We start from the raw sequence: 11,173 nt of genomic DNA, 5'->3' as shown, positions 1-11,173 counted from the left end.
AGCTTTCCTTCTTTTCCAGATATTTGCTTGTTTATTCCTATGCTAGTACCACATAGCTTGATGATGAGGACCATGATAACAACAGCAAGAACAGCAGCTAGTTCAGTATTCGTTCAGTTGAGTATTGCCTGTGTTCCAGTCAAAATGATAAATATTTTATCATATTTTAATTCATTTCTCACAAAACTCTATTTTTCTTTTAAAAATCTGGCTTAAATATTCTGACATGTAGCCATTTTATTTAATGAAATAATTTTCTTTCTTTTTGTTAAATATGGAATACTTCACAAATTTGTATTTCATCCTTATCTGGGGGCTTTGCTAATCTTTGTATCTTTCCAATTTTAGTATATGTGCTGCCAAAGTGAACACTGAGTTAGTATTCTTAATATCCGTATTTTTACAGATGAAGATGTAGGCTGTGAGAAATTACATTTATTCACATACAAGCTAGGACTGTAATCAGCTCTCTAACTCCATAGCCTGTGCTGTTAACCATGAGGTTGGAATTTACTAGTAATTCTAAAAGTTTCTCAGCTAGTTTTATGCATATACTTGTCCTTATGAGCTTCATTGTGATTTTGATTTAGATAATGTTAATGATTTAGGTTTATTTAGGAAGAATGGACATCTTTTAATTATGACTCTTACCATCTAAAAAGTTATATGATTCTGGGGTGTCTGGGTGACTTAAGTGTCTCACTCTTGATTTCATCTTAGGTCTTAATCTCAGGGTGGTGGATTCAAGCCCTGTATTGAGCCCCATACTTAAAAAAAAAAAAAAAAAGTTATAGGTTTCCACTTAATGAGGTTCTTTATAGTCCAGGAGTTTTATTTTTGTAATATAGACTCAAAATGCTTTTCGATAAACTTGTAGATGTTATTTTGTGTGTGGTTTGAAAAAAAACCTTGTTGGGGCATCTGGGTGGCTCAGTTGGTTCAGCATCTGACTTCGTCTCAGGTCATGATCTCCCAGTCCATGAGTTCGAGCCCTGCATCAGCCTCTGTGCTGACAGCTCAGAGCCTGGAGCCTGCTTCAGATTCTTGTTTCCCTCTCTCTCAGCCCCTTCCCTGCTCATGCTCTGTCTCTCTCTCAAAAATAAGTAAACATTAAAAAACCCAAAACACCTTGTTATTGGGAAATAATTTCAAAGTTACAGAAGAGTTGCTAGAACAGTACAAAGAACATCTAGGTCTCCCTCACCCAGATTTACCAATTGTTAACCTTTTGTTATGTTTGATTTTATTATTCCCACTCTGTGTATATGCCTGTGGGTATTCCCACTCTCCCTACTCCCCTATTTGAAAGTTAGTTGGAAAGATCATGTCTTATTACCCTTAAGTACTTCAGTGTGTATTTTCTAAAAACAGGGACATTTTCTTATGTAACCACAGTACAATTATTAAATTCAGAATCTTTAACATCACTATTAAACAGTTATCTAACACACAGTTGTAGGTTGAGTTGTGTTCTCCCAAAAGATAGTTTTAAGTCCTAACCCCCAGTACCTGTGAATGTGACCTTATCTGGAAATAGGGTAGTTGTAGATATAATCAAGTTAAAATGAATTCATACCAAATTAGGATGGGCCCTAATCCAATATGACCAGTGTCCTTATAAGAAGAGGAAAATGCTATGTGACAACAGAAGCAGAGGTTGGAATGGTCCAGCCACAAGTCAAGGAACCTCAAGAATTGCCAGCAATAATCAGAAGCTAGGAGGAGGCAAGAAAAGATTCTGTCCAGAGTTTCAAAGGGAACATGGCCCTGCTAGTCCCTTGATGTATAGATAGATATAGATATAGATATAGACATAGACATAGATACAGACATAGATATAGACATAGGTATTTTTTTACAGAAGCCCTAAGAAACTAAACACAGTAGTCCATAATGGATAGTTTCCTAGTTGTCCTCGTAATTTCCTTATAACAAAAATCCAGAATCTAATCCCCGGCATTTAGTTGTCCTATCTTTTAGTCTTCTTTAATTTGCACGGTTCTTCAGCCTTGTCTTTCAGATGTTCGTATTTTTGAAGTCAGGCTACATGTTTTGTACAGTGTACCTTAGGATTTGTCAGATGTTTCTCATGATTAGATTCAGATGATGAATTTAGGGCAGGAATGCTATATAAAAGGGATTGTGGCCTTCCTAGTATAGCCCATCAAGAAGCACTCTATGTTAGTCTGCCCCAGTATTGGCAGTATTAACCACTTAGGTAGGTGATATCTGTCAGGCTTCTTCACCATGAAGTTAGCATTTTTCTCTTTTAAATTAATAAGTAATGGGGGCGCCTGAGTGGCTCAGTCAGTTGAGCATCCGACTTCGGCTCAGGTCATGATCTCACAGATCGTGAGTTCAAGCCTTGTGTCGGGCTCTATGCTGACAGCTCAGAGCCTGGAGCCTGCTTCAGATTCTGTGTCTCCCTCTCTCTGCCTCTTCCCTGCTCATGCTGTCTCTGTCTCTCAAAAATGAATAAACATTAAAAAAATAAAAAATAAAAAAAAAGAATTCCCAAACTCAAAGTACAACAGTACTGTAAACATTAAAAAAATGTTTAAAAAATTAATAAATAATATGTGGGGAAATAGTTTTAGCTCAATCATCAGTGAGTTTTGCCTGAATTGATTACTGCAGCATTGGTTGCAAAATAATACTTTCCTAATTCTGTGATTCCTTCTACATGTGTTAGTTGAGATTCTGAAAGAGAAAACCTTTCCTTCCTCATTTGTTTATTATTAGAATGATTTATATATTTTTTTAGTCAAAAGGTTATTAGTATCCTTATTTATTTTGATGCTCAAATTTATTCTATTTTTGGCCAGCAAGATCTTCAAGATGGCTCCTATGTACTTTTGATATATTCCCATGATTTTTTGAGTACTACTTTATTTTTTTTAGTGTGAGATGTCCTAGGTTCATCTTGAACTTACCTTGCTGTAGCCAGTTATCCAAGGAGCATCGACTCCTTTTTTTTTAAAATTTTTTAAATGTTTTATTTTTTATATTTGAGAGAGAGAGAGAGAGAGAGACAGAGCGCGAGCAGGGGAGGGGCAGAGAGAGATGGAGACAGAATCTGAAGCAGGCTCCAGGCTCCGAGCTGTCAGCACAGAGCCTGACACGGGGCTCGAACTCACAGACTGTGAGATCATGACCTGAGCTGAAGTCGGACACTTAACCAACTGAGCCACCCAGGCGTTCCTCTTCACGTTTTTTTTTTTTAATAATTTTTTTTAACATTTTATTTATTTTTGAGAGAGAGAGAGAGAGAGAGAGAGAGAGAGAGAGAGAGAATGAACAGGGGAGGGTCAGAGAAAGAGGGAGACACAGAATCTGAAACAGGCTCCAGGCTCTGAGCTGTCAGCACAGAGCCCGACGCGGGGCTCGAACCCACAGGCCGCGAGATCATGACCTGAGCCGAAGTCGGACGCTTAACCGACTGAACCACCCAGGCGCCCCACACATTTTTTAATACAATTAATTAATGGTATGAATAGACATGCTAGTAAAAAACTATTCTTACATTCTGACAATAAACTGCATCTTTTTTTTTTAGTAGAGAAGCATAAACGGTGGTTATGAGTACTGTCCAGTATAGTAATGAAAAGAAAAAGAAAAAAAAAACACGTGCTAAAGGAAAACTGTTTCCTCTGTACAGTACCCTGAGAATACTCTGGTCAACAGATGTGTGGGGATTTTCCCACACCAGTTAAGTTTTCAACACCAGCTGGGCGTTCTTCAGTTCAATTCTCACACTGTTTACCTGGAGTTAGCTTTAGGTCCTAAAGATTAAGGGCTAAGTGTTTTAAGACTGTTCTCCCAGTCCTAACGTCGGGTGCCAGTTGCAAATAGTAGACCCTCACGTTACCCACAGTTTCTGTCCAACTGGGACAGTTTTGGAAGTTCTGGTAACTTCCCCCTCAGTTTGATAATTTGCTAGAATGGCTAATAAAATTTAGGAAAATAGTTCACTTGCTAGATTAATGGTTTATTATAAAAGAGTACAACTCAGGGATCCGCCAGGTGAAGAGGTACATAAGGCAAAGTATGTGGAAAAGGGCATGGACTTCCAGGTAAGCCACCCTCCTGGCACCTCTACCCATGTTCACCAACGTGGAAGGTCTCTGAAGCTTTCTTTCTTTTTTTTTTTTTTAACTGTTTATTTTTTGAGAGACAGACAAAGTGCAAGCGGGGGAGGGGCAGAGAGAGAGAGGGAGACACAGAATCTAAAGCAGGCTCCAGGCTCTGAGTTGTCAGCACAGGATCTGACACAGGGCTTGAACTCATGAGCCACGAGTTCATGACCTGAGCTGAAGTCAGACTTAACCAACTGAGCCACCCAGGCACCCCTAAACCCTTTCAGTTAGGATTTTTATGGAGCCTTATTTGCATAGGCATAAATGGTTAAATCACTGACCTTTGGTTATTAGCTCAACGTCCAGCTTCTTTTCCCTTCCCTTAGGTGGGAGTGTGTGGTGGGCTTGAAAGTCCACTCATGGTTGGCCCCTCTACCCTCAGGGGCTTTCCAAAAATTACTACATTACTGTAAACTCAAGTGTGGTTGAAAGGGGCCTCTAATGAATAACAAAAGGTGTTCCTTTCTCCTTTATTGCTCTTACCAGTTAGGAAATTCTGAGGGTCTTCAGGAGTTCTGTGCTAGAGCTCCTTGGCCCTAGCATTCTTCTGGCACCTATTACTCTGTTAGGAGTGGTTGGGAAGGAGGTATTTGATAACTCAGAATGTCTGTTGAAACAATACTAAAACCAAGAAAATTGAAATGTCTAAAAGACAAATGGCCAGAACTTCTCTCTTTGATGAATCTTTATATCAAAAGTTAGAAAAACTGAAAGACAAATTAGATATATTTTAAGATTAGAAAGTAGAAAAATATACATTATTATTTGCACTGCATTTTTGGAGTTGTCCTACACTCTAAATTTGAAAAACAAGAACAAAACTATACTTGGTGATCAAATATAGTGGGAGAGGAGAGGACACTGCTGCTGGTCCTTGGTGGTTATAGAATATTAGGGATTTTCAGTGCAGTTACTTCCCCAGGAAAACTAATTAGCTGGTGACTAAGTAATGCCAGTATTTGCTAGCAGTTCAAAAGAGGATTCTTGGCGGGGGGGGGTGGGGTGGGGGGAGATTTACCTGACTCAGAACCTCTTCACTAGATCTTGTCCTTGTTCCCCCAACTTTTTGGCTCCATAGAGACACCGGATCAACTCTGTCAGCGTTGGGCTATCAGCAAAAAATAAGCAGGAAGCTTTTTCCTGAATGCTTCTGAAGAGATTAAAGAGCATAGGACTAATTTATTCATGTAAGGGTCAGAAAATTTAAATACATGCTTTTGTAATTGATTTTTGGAAAAGGTTTTAAGTATTTTCTTGCTTATTGATTTGTTTAGGTCTCCTATCTTTTTAAATTTAAAAAAAAAAATTTATTTTTCGAGAGAGAGTTGGAGACAGAGAGACAGAGACTGAGCAGGGAAGGGGCAGAGAGAGAGGGAAACACAGAATCAGAGCCAAAAGTCCAACCCTCAACTGACTGAGCCACGAAGCACCCTGATCTTTGTCTCATTTTAATGCAACAGCTTCATCAGATTCACAGTGTTTGCACATTAATTTTTTTACTTAAAAAAGTAAAAGCAGGCAAATTCATATTTTTTGGAGATTAAATTGTAGATGGAATGAAGTTTTTCAGAACACATGTCATGCAGATACATATGATTTTATGATATAGATATGGTCCATGGAGCTCAACTATATAAAAACTTGATATGTATCAAATACTTTCTTCCTTTAAATTTAATGTATTCAAATATCTGTAGTATTTCTTCATGGAAGTAATGGCTATTGCTAAATGTTAAGTGATGCAGAAAACTAATATTGTCAATTGCTGTTGCCACCCTGAACTGATATGATGATGTCAGAAGTGTCTGGAAATGGTCACCATGCATTTTGCCTTTCTCATATAGCTGCTATTTTCTTGTCACCCACTTTATACTGACATTGTGAGGCTAGAGCAGTTTTTGAAGTCATAAGCATTATCAACTCTTTAGAGCTTAAAGGAGATGTAGGTAACTAGTAAATTAGCCTGATACATGTTAAGTTACTATGGGTTAAATTTATTTTTATTTGTTTTATATACAGTCTTTTTATCTACACTCCCTTCCGTTTAAGAAGTCAGACTTAAACATTACTTTGTTGACTAGTATTTATCTTTTGGGTCAAGTCCCACAAACTTTAAAAGAAAAAATTATGTCTACTCCAGGCAAGGCACCATGTTAATTAATTAAGCTTTTTAGGAGATAAAAAGGAAACTGCTCTCTCTTGTTTATCAATTAAATGTGCTACTACTATAGACCTGAGAGAAATTTTGTATTGGAGGTTTAAAGTTCAATGGCAGATCAAGAGAAGAGAAACACACATTCAGTGAAGGCTTGGTGGAGGTGGGATTTAAGTATGTTTTGAAGAATAAATAAAACATTCCAGAGGGAGCTGATAATATGAACAGAGACACAGAGGAGATGGAGAAGGCACAATATTTCCTGGTTATAGTGTGCTTCTAGCATAGGAATAAGGGGTCAGTAGTATATTTAAAAGTGGTGGCTCTCAAATGTCACTGTTGCTGCTCATCACCTGGGATGTCTTGTTGAAATGTAGACTCCTAAATTCTACCTCTAGAAATTCTAATTCACTAAACCTGGACTGAGATCATAAATCTTCCATTTTTAATAAATACCTGAGGCTACTATGGAGACATGTTTGTACAGCTTGAGGCTTTAAATATGTTCAGTTTGACGCTGGTAAGCCACTGGAGCTCTGGAGTCTTACTCCCTCACTTGCTGTATGACCTTGGTTGGGTTCTACATCCATCAGTAAGGAAAATAACTGCAGTTGTTTTTCAGGGTATTTTGAGACTTAAATGAGATAAGCCATTTTAAATATTAAGCACAGTGGCTATAATGTAGTAACTGTTCATTAAGTGTCATCTGTTGTTTTTGTGGCTGTCATCTAATTAAGAGAAATGCATTATTTTTTACTAGATTGTAATTCAGTTCATAAGTTGTTTTATTACCGTACATGCTTAATCAGACTACTTCTTGGTGTGTTGTGTTTAGTTTTTCCTTTATTCACTTATTTATCAAAACCTTTTGAAATATAGTGAATGTGCGCATTATTAAATATGTATTTAATATATTCATATGTTCATATAACATGAATGTCATAACCACTTGTTCTCAATTTGCTCACATTGGTTTTTGTTTTATAATTGATAACTAGGTACATGGTTAGTAAATTCAATACTTTAACTGTTGGGGCAAAACAATAAAATGTAACAGTTGAAGAATTTTAATTCACTTAAAAATGCAAAAGTGGTTTGGATATTCTTGGGAGCTTAAATTCATTTAAAGACATAATTTAAAAATAGAACAAACAAGCTATACTTTTAAAAGTAGCATTTTAGATTTTTCTTTTAAAAATTTATTATTAGAGGGAAATTTGACAGTATGTATTACAACTTTGAAAAAGTGTAATTTTTGGCTCCTAGAAATCTTGTCTGTTGAAGTATTCATATATAGTCAGTTGTCATTTGCAGTAGTTATGTTTAGAAGTCACTTGAATACTGGATTAGTGCGTACTGATCATTGTTCCTAGAGGAAATACAAGGTTAGGTTCCTGTGGGCCTCTGGTTACAACATTGTTGTCAACCGATCAATTCATAATCTTGTTTCATGTGTACTTCTGTTCCATGTGTGACATCTTTAATGTATTCTGTTGACTCATTAACATTGAATTCACAAATAGCACTGTAACTGATGCCCGAATAGGCACACCACAGCCTTCTTGGTTTAGGAACCCTAGACAGCACTTTAGCACTAACACCTGCGGGCCAATTGAAACTGTGACATCACCAACAAAACACACATACAAAAAGTGACACTAGATAGACTGCAGAAAGGACAGTCATTTACAGTATAAGAGCCTTGTTTGACCTGAGCTTGGGATATGTAGGTCTGGCAACTTAAATTTTTCACAGCCCTGCACATGTCTGCAAATAACCACAAAAGTGCCATGAGCATTGATTTGGGGGTTTACAGATAAATCCTATTAGAGTAAGCTAATTCACAAATAATTCACCCAAATTAAGTACTTGTATCAAGTACCCTTCTCTCTTCTGGGGGGGGGGGGAAATCTTCTGGGGGGGGGAATGCCCTCCCTGTTTTGGTGTTGTAACAAAGGAAGTCACCCATCTTTAAATTCCTGATAATCTTGGTAATTGCTCTGCTGAGACCAGCTTCCTGTCGAATTCTCATTACGGGGCCTTGAAGAACAGTTGGATTCAATGTCATCTGAACAGGCTTATGGTAATGCCAGTCACAGCCCTGTTACCAGGATTCAGGCCTTTTACAATGCTTTTGTCTCCTTCCAGGCACTTAGAACAAGGCCAGTTTTACTTGTTCCTTTTTCTCCCCGACCAGGGCTAGTACTTCAGAGGTTTGATAAGGGAAGAGGAAGATAGTATCTCTTAATTGGCTTATTTCCCTCTAAGACCCACTTGTACAAGGGAGTTAACTAGATGGACTCAACCACTTGGTTTTGCTTTGAAGTGCTAAGTAAATTAAACCGGTCTCCTAATTTAGAAAAGTTATGTTCCTTAGTACATAATTAACTAACACATGATACATCTCGAGCCAAAACATGTTCACCGTCTAAACCCCAATAGGTCAATATTATTTTGGCAACGTATTGATTACAGATATAGGCACTGTGGCAAGCAGAATTATGGCTTCCCCTAAAAATCCACATCCTAATTCCTAGGACCTGAAAATGTGTTAGGTTACATAGCTAAGGGGAATTTTTCTTTTCTTTGTAACTGCAAATTTCCTCCATGATCACATATTAAAATTTAAATAGCAGATGTATATAAAGTAAAAAGGTGATGGATGCACTAACTTATTTAGTCTAGACAGTAACCATTGAAGATACGAGCCATTATTTTTTTTGTTTAATTTTTTTTTTAACGTTTATTTATTTTTGAGACAGAGACAGAGCATGAACGGGGGAGGGACAGAGAGAGAGGGAGACACAGAATCGGAAGCAGGCTCCAGGCTTTGAGCCATCAGCCCAGAGCCTGACGCGGGGCTCGAACTCATGGAGATACGAGCCATTATTAATAAGAAAAGTTTTGGCCACATACGTGACAAAATATGTATATCTCAAAATGGACATTTTTTGCCAATAAGAAATTTGGGAAGACTCAGTAATTTTACCATTCTTGTTTCCTTTAAATAGCATCTGTATTTTGTTTATTATTAAACAACTAAAAAAACTTCATTAGTTGTATATTACAAATATTAGTATCAGGTAAAAAATTAACCAGTAAATGATATGTATAGAAGGTTAGAAAAATCTATGTACAGGTAGGGAAGTAGATATATTAACTCCCTCCTTAATGTTTTATGCTGATTTTTCCAATTCAACTAAGTTGAGCTCTCAGATTTAGTTTCGTTATAACATTGGATCTATACTTACTGCTACGGAGCTATAAAAGGTTATGTGATGATTTTTCCCAAACGTTTATCCCACTTTATATAAGGTTTTCTTTTCTGTTCAGTTTGGAACAAGATACGTGCTAATTCAAAATTTAAAAAGTGTTTTTGAGATCTTTTCCCAGCTCTGTTTGGGTCTCTAGCTAAAAGTGTGCTGTACAATTTGAAACTTTCTTAGAATATCTTTAAATCTTTTTCTTTTATATTAAAAAATAAGTATATTTGTAGTCTGTTTTGCACCATTAACTGTTCAGATCAGAAGTTCAGAAAGTTAAAAATAAAGAGGATAATCCTTTTTACATGTTTCATGTTGATACCACATTTTCCATTCATTAAAATCTTTAATGACACTTCTTTAAGTGTCACTTAAAACTTGACTAATTACTAATATATTCTTATTGGAGCTAATTCACTTAAATAATTCTTGTGAAGCATTAATAGTGTTTACTTAATGGATGGAGTAATAAGCCCCTAGTGTTTTGATTGCTTTAACTCCTTCATTTTCTGAGACCTTCCCCATCTGTCATGTTTCAGTGGTGATCCTACCTCCTAGCTGGAGGGGATTGAGCCACATGCAGACAGCTGACCCAGTGTGGGCTAGAGTTCTTTAGGAATTTGAAGTTGATACTTAAAATCCCTCTGTGTAGCTCTAAAATGAAGATCCATAACTCTGGAACTATTGGCAGCCATCTTCTACCCTGTAAAGAATCAAAAAAGTCATTCTGCCACAGGAGACAAGAATGAAGTAGATGAACAGGGTAGCAGAGGTGAAGGATGGGCAGAGACTGAGACAAACACACAAGAGGGAAGGAGGAAAGAGATGCATAAATAGGGAGGGGAGGAGAAGATGGGGAGGAAAGGGTTGGAAATGGGGCAGACAGAAGGACCAGGAAAAGGAAAGCAAATAAATTTACATTTTATTACTTAAGTTCCTGGTTCTAGTTTTTCTTTATGACTTTGAATTGCATGTGAAACTCCTGAGGCTTTATAAAAATACTCTGTTTTGTTTAAGCTACCTCTAGTCAGATCCTGTCCTTATAGCCGGAAGAGTCTTAACCAAAGCAAACACTTGCCTTTTGTTCAGGTATGTGTTAGCTGCTCTCTATATAATGTCAGTTACTTGTCACAACCTTGCAAGATAGGTATTATTAATCCTCGCAAAAAGAGGAAACTTGGGTTTAGGAGCAATTTAAGTAATTTGATAAAGGATCACAGTAGCTAATAAGTGACAGAAGCAGGATTGAAATGTAGGTCTAACTCCAAAGTTAGTGCTTACTCATTCACTCTAAAAATACTGGATATCAGCTGTGGGGTAGATGGTAGGCCAAGCTACAATAGAGACAAAAAAATTGCTGTCCCAGAATTTACAGTTCAGAGGAGGATAGAGACAAATAGGCAGTGACAGTTCAGCATAGTAAATGGTGGTGGGAGAGAATAAAATGTGATGTAAGACCACTTGAGAGGTCAGAGAAGATTCCTCGAATGTTTAAGCTAAAGCCTGAAGGTTAGGTAGTTATAAATCAAGCATAAGGAAAGGTAGATTGTGCCTAGCATTTATGAAGAGAACATAGTGCATTTGAAGATCTAAAAGAAATTGAGTATGTAGGGAGCATA

At 37.2% G+C, this 11,173-nt stretch overlaps 1 non-coding gene across 1 annotated transcript; it reads right to left on the bottom strand.

Annotated features, from left to right (window-relative positions):
* Positions 1 to 268: 268 nt before the first annotated feature.
* On the bottom strand, positions 269 to 372 carry LOC125915000 (U6 spliceosomal RNA). The gene has a single exon (XR_007455534.1). It is a non-coding gene; the product is annotated as a U6 spliceosomal RNA (small nuclear RNA).
* Positions 373 to 11,173: the final 10,801 nt, after the last annotated feature.

This window comes from Panthera uncia, assembly GCF_023721935.1.
Source record: "Panthera uncia isolate 11264 chromosome D3 unlocalized genomic scaffold, Puncia_PCG_1.0 HiC_scaffold_8, whole genome shotgun sequence".
In the NCBI taxonomy this organism is placed as follows: domain Eukaryota; kingdom Metazoa; phylum Chordata; class Mammalia; order Carnivora; family Felidae; genus Panthera; species Panthera uncia.
The sequence above is the reverse complement of the archived record's forward strand: the minus strand, read 5'-3'. Positions and strand labels throughout refer to the sequence as shown.